We start from the raw sequence: 13,542 nt of genomic DNA, 5'->3' as shown, positions 1-13,542 counted from the left end.
AAACTTGCTACTATTCATAACCTTTCCACCGGTATATTATGTGCCACATTTCGATGAACGGTTTAAAATTTTCATGTATACCATTTAAAATAAGTTTTTATGTATTCAAAAAATTACTATATGTTGAAAGAAGTTCATAGTGAAACAAGAGAAGTTCAAGTACTCCAAGGAATGCATTTTCAGGTGAAAAATAAAAGTATAGAAAAATAAAAGCTTAAAAGGTTCCGATGTTCGAAAACACAAAGAAGAAAATTGTTTTGTGTTTTAAAATATTATCTCAATCCACAAAGAACTTCGGTTATTATTTGGGAGAAATTTGATTCTGAAAAGAAAATAAAAAATCAAATTATAAAAATGGAAAAAGTTCATGTACGACATGGTGTATGTTTAATATGAGAAAAATGGAGTAAAAGGCAAGGTCCAATTTTGTTGTTGTTATAAGTTCAAGTCCTCGGTCGGAGAAAGTTTTAAAAAATATTGTGAGAGAGGTTTGTACAAAAGGAATATCATTTGTGTAACACTGACGAATGAATAAGAAAATTACAAACGAAACTACGTCACAGAAGTTCAACGTGAAAACAGTAGGAAGTTCGACTACTATAGTGAATAAATTTGAGATGAAAAACTTTTAAAATCGTCGCGAGTATGAAAAAACGTTCAACACGGGAAAGTTGCGTGTTTACATCAGCCTCCCACCGGTATATTACTTACTCAATTTCGATGAGTGTTTCGGTGAGTGGATGGAGAGCTACGGGCAAAAAAAAGCATGTGAAAAATAGGGTGAAGTTCAAGTTGACATGCTGAGAAGTTCAGGTTCTTCACGCGGTGCATTTTCGAAGAATCTGTTTCGCGATAAATGAAGAACGAATAATCTCACCATTTCTGAAATTACTTGAAAACGGTATATTAAACGGTATATTATTTGCCTCATTCCGATAAAGTTTGTAGAAATTACGGGGAAAATATGTTTTTAGCCATTTTCAAAATTGATTTAAAACAGTAAGGAAATGGGAGAAAAAAATATATACCAAATAGTTTCACATTTCCTCAAGCTTTACAACGCCATATCATTTGCTACATTTGGACGCATGGTTAAAAAATTAGCTCGAAAATACGAACTCGGTGCAACTTAGACTGTTTTCTAAATTACTTCTGAACCGTTCAAAATTAGAAAAAACTTTAAACATGAAAAAGTAGCGCATTTTCATAAGATTTCCAACACCATATCATTTGCCTGTCTTCACCCTCTCTGCCTCCATCCTGTTCAACCCCTAGCGCCGACACCGGAGCTGGTTAGCCCTTAACCTAGATTGCGGCTGATTTCCTCTTCCTTTTATTCATACTCCTCCTACTACTGCCAGCATCCATCTCCATTTGCAGAGATCGGCAGCTAGTCTGTGAGGAGAATTTGGCTTGGAGGTCGAGATCAGAGCAGAACGGGGGGCTAGGGAGATGCGGAGTGGCCGAAGCACGATCACTTTTGAGCAGAGAGTGTTTTGCTGCTGGTTTACGATGACAGACGAACCATATAAACTACAGATAGGAACTATCCGATGTGAGGTGACCGGTGTGCGATTATAAATTTGGTTGTTACAAATCTCTGTATGATGCTTGCATGCCTGCCTGTATTATAACCATCTTCGTGTATGCAGTTTATCGGGAGTGTATTATGAAGAAAATGGATAAAGAGGAGATTGTATCCTGCCCAGTATGTGATGTTGCTCTTGGGATCACTCCTGAAGAGAAACTCATGTAAGTAATTGTAAAAATACCAAGGTTATCTGTTGTACAATATTGTTTTTCCAACTGCCATTTCTCTTTTTTCTTTAAATTCATGATAAAAAAACATGTAACTTGTTTTTCAGAATAGTTAAAAATATAAGTATCAGCCATTGTGCCTGTTGCTTCCATTAGTAGGCCCATAATCCATTCATCTGCCTGGCCCAACGAATTTGGCTCAAAATGGAACCGCGTGCCTCCTCCACAGCTCTATCTGTACCATCGTCGAGTCGACCTCGATGTCATCGATCGTCGGCGCCTACGCCAGCACGGTCTCGTCGGACGACTATACCATAGAAAGGATGGTAAAGCTTCGCCCTCATCCCCATCTCAGGCATCAAGCCATGTAGGATCCCCGTCAGGATCCACCGCTGATGGGGAAACCAAAGACATTACGCCTCCTGTGCCCCTTCCTATCTCTCGATCATAGATACACTTTCTTTAGTTTTCGAACACTATTAGATCTGTTGGAAGGGGGTAACTGATGTTAGTCTCAGTTTAGGTGCAACTTATTCACTCATAGATAGGTCTAATCCTGCAGCAAACTAGGAAGATTGAGTAAGGTAGCAATTGAAAAAAAGGTTTCTTCACTCATAGATATGTCTAATTCTGCAGCAAGCTATATCGAGTAAGCTAGCCATTGAATCCAACTATTTTTAGTCGCACTACGGGTGGATTTGAAGAATATTTTTGAGGCAAAATTTCATGAGATGACCTAGACGAGTTGGGTGCATCCCACCGTATGAGCTGCTTGTGCTAATACCCCACTTGTTTTCGGTACTCTTACCATTACTTTGATGTATCCCAGTTGTCTGCAAATAAAAGGGATCTAGCGTTAATAACATGTGAGCCTTAAGAAGTCGTGCTGCCACCCTTTTAAGGCCTTCTCTATGGAGGCCGAACTCTATGGAGGCCTCCAAATGCAAAATTTAAAATTTGTGAAAATTCATATTTTTACATTTCAAAAAAATCTGAAAAAAATACAGACATAAATGAAAGCATAATGCACAAGTGTGTAAATTTTCAGGACGGAATACGTTGAAATGAGGGTTGTGCAATAAAAAAATCTAGGGCCTTTTAACAAATGATACTATTTATCTTCCCAGACCATGAATTTGTCTTTCTTGTGCAGATCGCATTTCAACGTACTTCATCCTAGAATTTACACACATACACCTCACATCCTTGTTTACTTGTATAACTTTTTTCAGATTGTTGAAATCGAAAAATTCAAATTTTGATTTTTTTTTTCAAAAATCGGCCTCCATGGAGGCCAAGCTCCAAAACGCCATACTCATGTCAAATGCCATTTTGAGGTTTTACGCATACCAAAGCAAGTAAGTGTACATGATCCAAAGCCTTCTATTCATATGTAACAATAGAACAAAATTTAGAGTTGCATGGCTGCCTCAAAATGGCTCATGCTACAAGTCACCCCGCTTGTTTCATCTCAGTAATAATTGGGCGTCATTGGATGAGTCGGCAGATGGCCTCAAAGAGCACGTACAAAAGCCGCACATCAAAGTTGACAGGCGACAGACAACACCGCACAGTCCCATGCTCCTGTCGTTGTCTCTTTAGGTTTTACCTTCACCAACGGTATGCCACCGAGAATGGCCTCCAACTCCGATGACGCCCAGCTGCATCTTAAGACCTTGGCAGTAGGGATGTATAGACTGTAGAGCAAAATATGGTCAGAATGGAGAAAACATGCTAATGAAATTCACTTTGAATAGAATCCGTATAGAACTATTGTGAAGGATATATGCAATGCCGACAAGCAAACATGTCAACACGTATGTAGCATGATCTTAGTTCGATCCTTGAAGTCATAGGAGTTCAAATACATTTCCATTGTGTTATTGCATATAAAAAATTGAACCTTTCAGTAACATATGTTCTTTACGCACACCATTTATTAATAGCTTCAGAAACAATTAGCTTATTTGGACCATTGTATAACTGAAAGTGCACTTAACATTTTTGTGAAGAATAAGAATATACGTACGACCCTTATATACCAGGAAAGTGCACTTAATATTTTTGTGAAGAACAAGAGTACATGTATCTCTGTACGCATCTGAATAAAATATAGTTCCTTCTCGTAATTAGTGAGAGTATACTAGCTTATAAGACGTGATGTTTCTCAGCCCGAGCTCAAATGCGCTCGGGTGAATGGTAAATTCCAAAATAATATGAAAAAAGAATCAGAATTTTGAATATTTTTTGTACTAAACATGGATAAATTTTCTGGATGCTTGCAAAATTTTGTCATGGAACAACATTCCTGGAAATTATGGCAAAAATAAAATAGAACCGATGCTTCCAAAGTGCTTTTTTCAAAAGCATTTTTGGAGTGTTGATTTTGTTATTTTTGCAACGACTTCTATGAATGCTCTTTCATGTTGAAATTTTGCAGGAATCTAGAAAATTTGTCAGTGTTTGCCATTAAAAAATTTCAAAAAATTTAAATACACTTTTTCTGAATTTACTATTCATCCCGAGCCCATTTGAGCTTGTGGGTAGAGTAGGACTTTTCCTTATAATTACACTACTGTGGATTCTACTGTATAAATCTTACATAACTTGTAACAGCTATCACAGCTCTTCGTGCCGACTGCCTGCTACATTATTATCTTGTCTAATAGAACACTGGCTCAAACACACACAGTTGCTAATAAAAGCATATACATTTTTGTTCTATGAAGCAAAAGCTTAGAATCCCAGCCACCTTTTATATTTTTTTCATGCGATCTCGACTCAAGTACTCAACTATATGCTGCTAGCTATCATGATTGATTGTTTCCTTATTTGAAGGGCTGATATAAGTATCCATGCTACCTGGAATAATTTGTTTCCACATAAAGCAGATTTTAATTGTATCCCCTCGCACCGAGGCGACACTGGGGGCGAAACCGCTGCCACCCCAAGTTCTCCCTCCCATGTGCTTCCTCGCTACCGCTGCCGCCCGCTCCTGTCACCGTGGTTGCGATGGGTCCCCGCCGCCAAATTAATGGTGCCGGGGGAGGCTTCTCGTCATGGTGTTGGCAGCCTTCGAGTTCGACTAGGGGCGGCACTGGTAGGCCGAGATGGCGGCTTGGGAAACGTAGTGGTAAGGGTGATGCGGCATATCGTCGCTTCCTTGGCGCTGCTGCGTGGAGGGGACGGGTCAGGGGCCCGAGCCCATTTCCGACGTGGCTGGTGACGGCTGCGGCGGGCCAGCGCGGGTGGCAGGCTTCTCGGGATACGGCGGTTCCAGCCGGCATCTGCAGGTCCATTGATGCCGCTGTGTACCATGGTAAAGGACGGCGACACGGTGGCACACATGAGATGGGATAGCATGCGGTTTCTCTGATTGGCGACCAGTGGTGGTGTGGCCGCACAGGGTGTGTGGCGGTGCGTGGAGGGGCCTAATGGCCCGGCGCAGTGCTCAATGCAGACCTGCATCCTGTTGGTCGCATGCTCCGGCGTGTTGGAGGCCAGACGGGGTGCAAGGCAGAGGGGCTCGGGTGGCCTGTGCAGTGCTCGGGCTGCGGCTTTGGCCACAAGGAGTGTGGTGGTGCGCGGATTGGGGGCCCTGAATGGAAAGGAAAAGGCGCCTCCAGCTGCGGGTTTTGTAGATCTGGTCTCCGGCGGCCGCGGTGGCGCACATGGGGCCTGTCGACGCTTCTGATGCTTGGTTGCGGTTTGGATCCGAGGTGGTTCTTAGCTTTGGGCAGCGCTCCTCCGTTCCTTGTCTACACGGTGCTCCACGGGGCACGACGACTTGCGCAGTGTCCGGTGGCTCTGCGTCTAGAGGACCGCTAACGGATATGGTGCCTCGTTCTGGAGGTTGGCCGGCGGTGGTCTCCTGAGGTGCGATTTGTGGTGGCGGATGTCGGTATTGCTTCTTCGTCGATGGGCTGCTTCGGTGGTAGTGCTGGTTGGTGGGCTTGTAGACGCCGGTGTAGGATGCTGTGCGACTAAGATGGTGTGGGAGCTTGGGTGAAGACCCTGTCTCGGCTTTGTGCCGTGACCAGTGATGTAGGCGGCTATGGCCGTTGTTTAACTTCCTGGAGGCATCGTTGCTTTGCTGCTGCACCCCTCTTGCGTCAGCTAACAGGACCGATGGATGCCGGTGGCTTGTGACATCGAGGCTTCTAAGGCAACGATGGTGGTGGGGGCGTTGTGGCGACACACCAAGGTTGAGGTAGTCGACTCTTCTCCGGTGTGACCACGGGTTGCCTTGGTTTGTCTATTGGTGTGAAGTCGAAGCTGTGGTGGCGGAGCTAGCCCTGTGGTGTACGATGACTGACTGCAGGTGGCCCATTCAATGATCTTCCGTGGCGCCTGTTGTTCCTACGTTTTCTTCGTAGCTCTCCATCAGAGTCGGAGCTTTGCTGTCTGGACATGAGAGGCTAAATTTTGGCACGGATCTTCATGCAACCCCTCACAGCCTATGCGTTGTGGATTAAGTCGACAACTGCCTACGACGAAGTCGATGTTGTTTCGTCAAAGTGTAGGGATGGCAATGACCCGTCTATGGGAGGAGTGATGAAGACGACGCCTACGTGATGTCTCGCCGAGACCCTCTTTGGAGCGGTGTGTGTGGGATTTCTTATGTATGCCGCTTAGCGTCTTTGATGGTTTTCGCCTAGTTCTCCATAATTAAACGAGCAACTTTTTTCTTATTAATGAATGCAGGATAACTGCCATTTCGAAGAAGAAGGCAGAAGTTTATGCTTTTGAGGCTCCAACTATTCCTTGGTTAGAACCCCAAAGATATCAAGTCTACTCGGAGAACCAAAGCTGCAAGAAAGACTATCGCATCCCAGACGTTTTACCTCGGTAAATTGCCAAATACATCTGAAGATTGCGATCAGATGCCTGAGAAGGCCTCGGCACTAAAACCTACCATGATGGCAACATCGGCAAATAAAAAGCAGGTCGTATTGAAGTGTTATCAGAACATAATTTCATATGCAAGTTTGATGCCACAACATTTGCTTGTTCTAACTACACTTTCAACCCAAACAGAACAGTGCAGAAATTTCTAAAGATGGATAGAATCACGAGAGGATTGACAAAGAAGAGCTTGAGAAGCCCTTATGAAGTTTAGTCGTGGCAATCACGAACAAATCAGAAAAAACAAATTCTTCTCTCGAGGAAAGGTTCAAAAACTGAAACTACTACGGAGGATAGTCCAAGGGAAAGCCTAGAAGCAGACTCGCATGAGCAAATAACTACCCAAGTCTGGTTTCCACTAGTCACTTCGTCGAACCAGTAAGACCTCTTGAAGCATATTCAGTATTTATGTTGATTCCAATAGACTGTGTGTTTTGCTTCCTCACATCAAAATGAGAGCTGTTTTGCAGGGTAGAACCTAAACTTCTTCCTCGGCTGTAAAAGAATTTCTACAGGACTAAGTGAGTTCGCCTTTAGTCTTCAAGTTTATTTGTCAACAATGATAGAGGCCTCTCAACCACGTGACACATGTGGTAAGCAGTCCAAAAAAATCCAAAAAAAGAAGCCACTCAAACTTTACTGAGCATCCTCTTATTCGTAGCATAGATTGCTGGAGATATTTGCCCAGCGTAAGATGGCTCAGTGTGTTGATGGCCCTTTTCCTGTTATATTTTCTACTAGATGCATAGATGGCTCTGCTATTAGCCAGAGTTCTTCTCTCCATCTCAAAATATGAAGGCAGGGAACTTAGAAAAACAGTGCTCTTATGAATTTTTATCAACAATGGAGACGATATTTCATCAAAAAATCCTGCATGCTTTTTTCCCATTCATTCCTAACAGCACTTTGTTGTTGGTGATGTAATAACATGTAACTAAATTCCAAGAATTTAATACATTTTGTTCTTCAATGTGACTTTTTTATTCTTGTTTCAGAGATGGAACTATGCGGATATCCTCCATCCTGAGGCTGATTAATAAAAAACTTGAGCTGGCAAGTGAAGATAAGGTGAGCCTTTTAGATGTCCTTGTACTTCCATTTTAAATTGTTGTCACTCCACAAACCCTACTCAAGTATGTGCCCTCCTATCAAGGCGCTTGCTTCCAAGCATTACATTATCGATAAATCTAGAGTTTGCTACTTTTTTAAGGGGCCAGTCCCCACCAATTTCCATTAAAAGGAACTACCGTCCTGCATTTGTAGATTTGGTTGGTGACATAATAGGATTTATTTGCACCATTTTTGTGCTGCAAAGCTCCCAAAGAATACATCACTAAATCATATTTCTTCCTGTTACCGAGCGTGCTGAGAAAGTATGAGAGCCTGCTCTTTTGTCTGACACCTTGTGTATACACTTGTGTGAAATGCAGGTGGAGATCTTATGCCATGACGAGACGATCTGCCTACACTGCACGGCCTGCTCAAGTGGTGGCTGAGCTGCAAGCCGAAGGACGAGGTCCAGAGGCTGGTGGGTGCTCCGGCGAATGAGTTCATGATGGAGTTGCGCTACCGCCGGAGCCAGGCATCCAGGCCGTTGCAATCAGTGAAGCCTAAGAGCGGGTTTATGTGGTTATTGTATCGTGAGGTGGTGAGAAGAAAAGGAGAAAATAAATAAAGAGAATAAACAAGGGGCCTGGCCCCGACCCTTCGCTATCAGTTTTCTTAAAATCATGTGGCTCGAGTTGTACCGGTGGGCGTAGCAACTTTTGTAACCTCCTTTAAAAAGCTGCGAAAATTTGCACTCTTAAAACGAGGGAAAGTCAGTAACAGCAGAATTAATATGGACAGAGAGATACAATAGAAATAATGTCAAACATCAACAGTCATACAACGATAAGGAAGGAGCGAACTGAAGGTTTCTTACATGATCATATCCTTTCAACAGGTCGTTACCAATGTCCGCCTTGTCTTCCGGGGCTTCTCTACCGGCAACCCCACCGCTAGAAATAGTAGGAGGCTCCGGAGTCGCTCCATCAGCCATCTGAGCGAGTGATGTGCCATGCTTCCTCTCGGGCGAGCCAAAACACCACTCGGACGAGCCCACATAACATTATAAGACGATGGCGATACGTATTCCACGCAGCAACTTTTGTGCCCTCCTTAAAAAAGGTGCAAAAAATTACCATCTTAGAAGGCGGGAAAATCAATAATGCCAGACAACCAGATTCAACCGAAATAGCATCAAATATCAACAATTCTATAACACCGAAAAGGAGATAGAGTCAACCTTCTTTACATGACCATATCCGTTCAACACATCGTCATCGGAATGGGCCCCCTTAGCATCAGCCCCGTGAGCACGAGAAGTGCCACGCTTCCTCTTGTCGGTTACCATTATCTTGACGCTCATTTTGGATTACTCCAAACTCACCAAGCCCACATAATAGAATGAAATGATGACTTTAACAGATCTCCTGGACCTGCTGGAAATATAAATCACGATTTTCCCATAGACCGCAACAAAGTTATATCGGTCCCCAATAGGACTTAAGGATAAGAGCATCAATCTATCATCTCCAAACATACAGACAGTTCATTAGGAAGAAGAAGAATAAGAAGAGGAAGAATAAGAAGACAACGACGATAACTAACACCATGGGGAAAAGTAAAGCTAACTCAGCACGCCCATCCATCAAGCAACTGGATCGATTTCCCCACCCACCTAAATAGACAACCATCGTATTATACTATACAAAACCCAATCATAATGGCCCCGACGCAAACTTGAACACCGAAACTATCAGGCACGGGGAACCCCAATTCCGCACAGAAACTATGAGCTCCGGATCAGCATCGCCCTCGCCGAAGACCCATCCATCCAAATTCGAACCCGCTCGAACGAACTGGATTTTGAACGGCGACTTCCCTGACGCGGCTGCTCCCGGTCCCTTTCCCTACCCTCTCTCCTCATTGCTCGCTCCAGTCGCAAGCTGCAGTAGCCGTAATTTGTTAAAAAGATCTTCTAGGTGAGATGCCTTCGGTTTGTCCCGTGGTGGTCTAGTGGTTTTGCTGGTAACGGTCTATGCCGGTGCGTGGCCGTCCAAGCTGCACACCGAGTGAGCTGAACAACTGGCTGCACACTGCACAGGTCATTCTGATGGTCTCTTCTCTGTCTATACCTAAGCTGATGATACTTTCTGAAGTCTCATTCAATTTAAAAAAGTGCAACAGCTCAGTGAAAGTGCAACTTACACTTTTTTATTTAGTTGCATTTTTTGTAGCAAAGTGCAGGCTACACTTATTTAGTAAACTAAAGTTGATTGGTTCTTGAGAAAAAATCAAATCTACTTTGAATCAACAAAAGAGCATGACAGCAGATTTGTGCACTTCTTGCTTGGGCCAGCTGGGCAGATAGTGTCGCCAAGGTCATGCGATTGCCGTGTTTTGGACTACAGTGTGCCGGTGTCTGCTTGATGGTCATGCGTTGGCCGAGGGCGCATGGGCGGTTGTTGTCTAGTGCATGCGCAACGGTTGCAGGTGGAGGTCCTTCTCGGTAGTGGCAATGTTTATTTTTAATGGGGCAAGGGTGTACCGACATTTTCTAATCGGCATCAAACATGGTGGTGCCCGTATCTACTCATGCAAAGGATGTTGGGTAGTGGCCCCTGGATCATGGCGGATGCTGCATGGCAGTTCACATAGGTGTGTAATGGCAGCGGTTAGATTGCACAATGACTTGGGTGACCACTTTGCAAAGGTTACTTCCGGGAGGCGTGCGCCTTCGTCCATTGCAACCACATATGTGAGTTCACTCTGTCTACGCGTCTCCTGCTGGCTCCACAGTTTTGTTTTCTGCTCCCTTTCGTCCCTGACAGAACGCACACCTTGCGGCCTTCCTGCGCCTCTTCGCACTATCGTCCTTGGTTTTGTTGTCCTCTATTCTCATCTGACGTCCCATCTATCTCTCAGTCAGTGGTGTCCAGATCCAATAACAAACGTCTTTGTTCTTGTGCAGGGCCGACCCTAGGCCATGGCGAGGAGTGCGACCGCCTAGGGCCCAGCCTCAGCATGGGCCCATACGCTGTGCACCTATATGCTATATACAATGTATATATTTTTGGAAAAATATACTAGTGCAGAAGAGCAGCAGGCCTGGCCCATTTATTAAAAAGGAAACAAGTCGCGCACAAACATCAATCCCTTCTCCTTCGCTGGCTCTTTGAATTACGCCTCGGTAGTCTCCTGTTCTTCATCTTCTTTACCAAAAATTGATTGCCCCGACTTCCTAAGAGGCCAGGCCCCAATTCCCCAAGTTAATCAATAAATTTCTTTGGTTCCTTGCATTCTGTAAACAGCCCCAAGGGACCCCGACGGACCTGCAACGGCAGGGACGCGAGAGCAGCAACCAGTGGCGGACCCAGAAATTGAAGTTAGCCGGGGCGAACATTGTTGGAAATATAAATCTACTTATTCAAAATTCATGTTATTCAACTACCAAAAACATAAGAAGGTCTTTGAAACAATTAATATGGATTCTTCACTTGATGTCACAATACATGTCCACAATCTCAAGCGAGGCCTACAAAATTATAAATGTATTGGCTCAAGTGTGATAACTACTCCCTCCGTTCCAAAATATAGTGCGTCCTTGGTTCTCGCGTTTCAACTTTGACCATAAATTTAACCAACGAGACCGACTGCGGCAGGACTAAAAATTATAGCAATGAATTCGTATTCAAAAGAAGTTTTCAATTATATAATGTTTGCCTCCGCCGCAGTTGGTCTCGTTGATTAAATTTACGGTTAAAGTTGAACCTTAAAAAGCGTGGGCGTGCTATATTTTGAAACGGAAGGATTATTATATATTTTCTACCCCCCCCCCCCCCCCCCCCCCCCCACAAAAAAAATTATTGTATATTTTCATAAGATGGCAGTATACCTCTAACATGTAGTTGTACAAAGAACACGAGGTTGTCAAGCTAGATGGCCTCTACGTTTCCGCAAAGTATAAAAATGTGCCATAGTCTGCTTATCACTGATTTTGACAGTAGGAGACCAACCCATTCAGTACTGCTGAGCTGGATCGATGTTCGGTATCCGGCAGCATGCGTTCGATCACTTGGGCCTTAAATGCAATTGTGCAAATGCTACAGGTTAGCCCCGTTGCTGCAGCCCAGCCCAAACGCGTTTCTCTCCCTCACCCAGCCCTGCCTCACGTACTGCTTCGTGGAAACAAGAAACAAGCCGCCTCCATGGAAACTGCTCGCCGCCGCCATGAAATCAGACGGCCACCGGACGATAGGTAGGCGGGGATCGTTGCTCCGCCGGCGGGGACCCGGGGCGGCCGCCCCACCTCGCCCCAATGGTAGATCCGCCACTGGCAGCAACCTGCAGCATGGCCGTCTGAGCCGTGTTCATGGTGAAGGGCAGGCGGTGGAGATGTGAAGTCCAGGCACTGTTCAAGGTAAGCACCGAAGCCATTGCTCATTCATATAATTTTTGGATCCCACTTCTTTGATCCTTGTCTGTTTATCTCAAGACGGTGCTACATCCTTTATTAGAAGATATTTTTGCGTCTATTATAGGGGCCCATTAGATGAAGCTCGCACAAGGGCCTCTAAGATCTTAGGGCCGGCCCTGTTCTTGTGGCACCGGAGCTAGTTAGCCATCAACCTCAATTGCGGCTGATTTTCTCTTCCTCGGATCCCGCCGATGTTGTGCTAGGAGAGGTGTTTTGTGAATCCCATTAGCAGCAACACGACAAATATATAACTTGGTTTGCAGTGAATATGAACCATCTAGCTTTCGTTGATTGAATTGCACTATGCTCTTGGCCACAGCATTCTCTTTGTTTGCACGCCTTTGTCAAATAGCTATAGAAATAGTGGGATTACATGGTGTTGGCATGCCAGCCGTACTACATCAACAACAGAGATTTATCAATCGGGTGTAGGTTACCCATCTTGGATTGGAGGATTAGAAGATAGCAGGCAAAATTAAATCATGGCACTGAGGCTCACCACATGACATCCGGAGACAAGTCGATGAATGATGATTAAACTAGTAAGATGCATCAATGATCGTTTAAATGCTACTCCCTCTGTCACAAAATATAAAACTTTTTTTGACATTTACATTTTGAGATAGAGGAAGTACTAACAAGAAAACATAAACTTTTGCCTATGTTCATGCTTGGACCCCTTCTTTCATTTCACTGGTCTTGTGGATCACAGTCAACACACAATTTTTTTCCATGTTATATAAAATAACAAGTTATTGGTTATATATGAACATGGGAAATATTCTCCTAAGTGAACCAGTCTGTCCCATTTCGTCTGGCTCAGTCTGCACTGGCTATGTACATATGCTCTTCCTAGATACAATTTACAGTGCCAACAGGGCATAGTAAATATACGTAGAGCTTAGATGTAACGGCTTGATAATGAAGCCCAATGTAATAGCATAACTTCCATTTGCTTTGGCCGGCTCACATCGTTAAACCAGCTGCAGTGTGCCCATTTATGATCTTGTATTCAACGAAGTGAGGTTTCTCCAGTGGCATAAATGGAAAACGCTAAAACACATCAAACAGTCGACTGAGAAGTGAAGAAGGGTCATGTAATAAAGACTAGAGTGCTCAACATACAATCAGTACAAGTTGATCTCTACACCTGAGCAGACATCAAATATTCAGTTGCAGATCATCTCATCTCAATGCAAACAGGGGAGACATGAAAAACACCGCTGCCACTGATAGATGCAATCATACGATACAATCATAAATTTTGTGGACTAGTAAAAATACGGAAGAAAATATCAAAATCTGAATTAGAATTTACAACAGAAAATCATACACATATTTCAAATACTAGGAAAGCA

The sequence above is a fragment of the Triticum urartu genome, chromosome 5A (genome assembly GCF_056163025.1).
Source record: "Triticum urartu cultivar PI428250 chromosome 5A, HENAU_Tu73, whole genome shotgun sequence".
In the NCBI taxonomy this organism is placed as follows: Eukaryota; Viridiplantae; Streptophyta; class Magnoliopsida; order Poales; family Poaceae; genus Triticum; species Triticum urartu.
Note: the sequence above shows the minus strand (reverse complement) of the source record.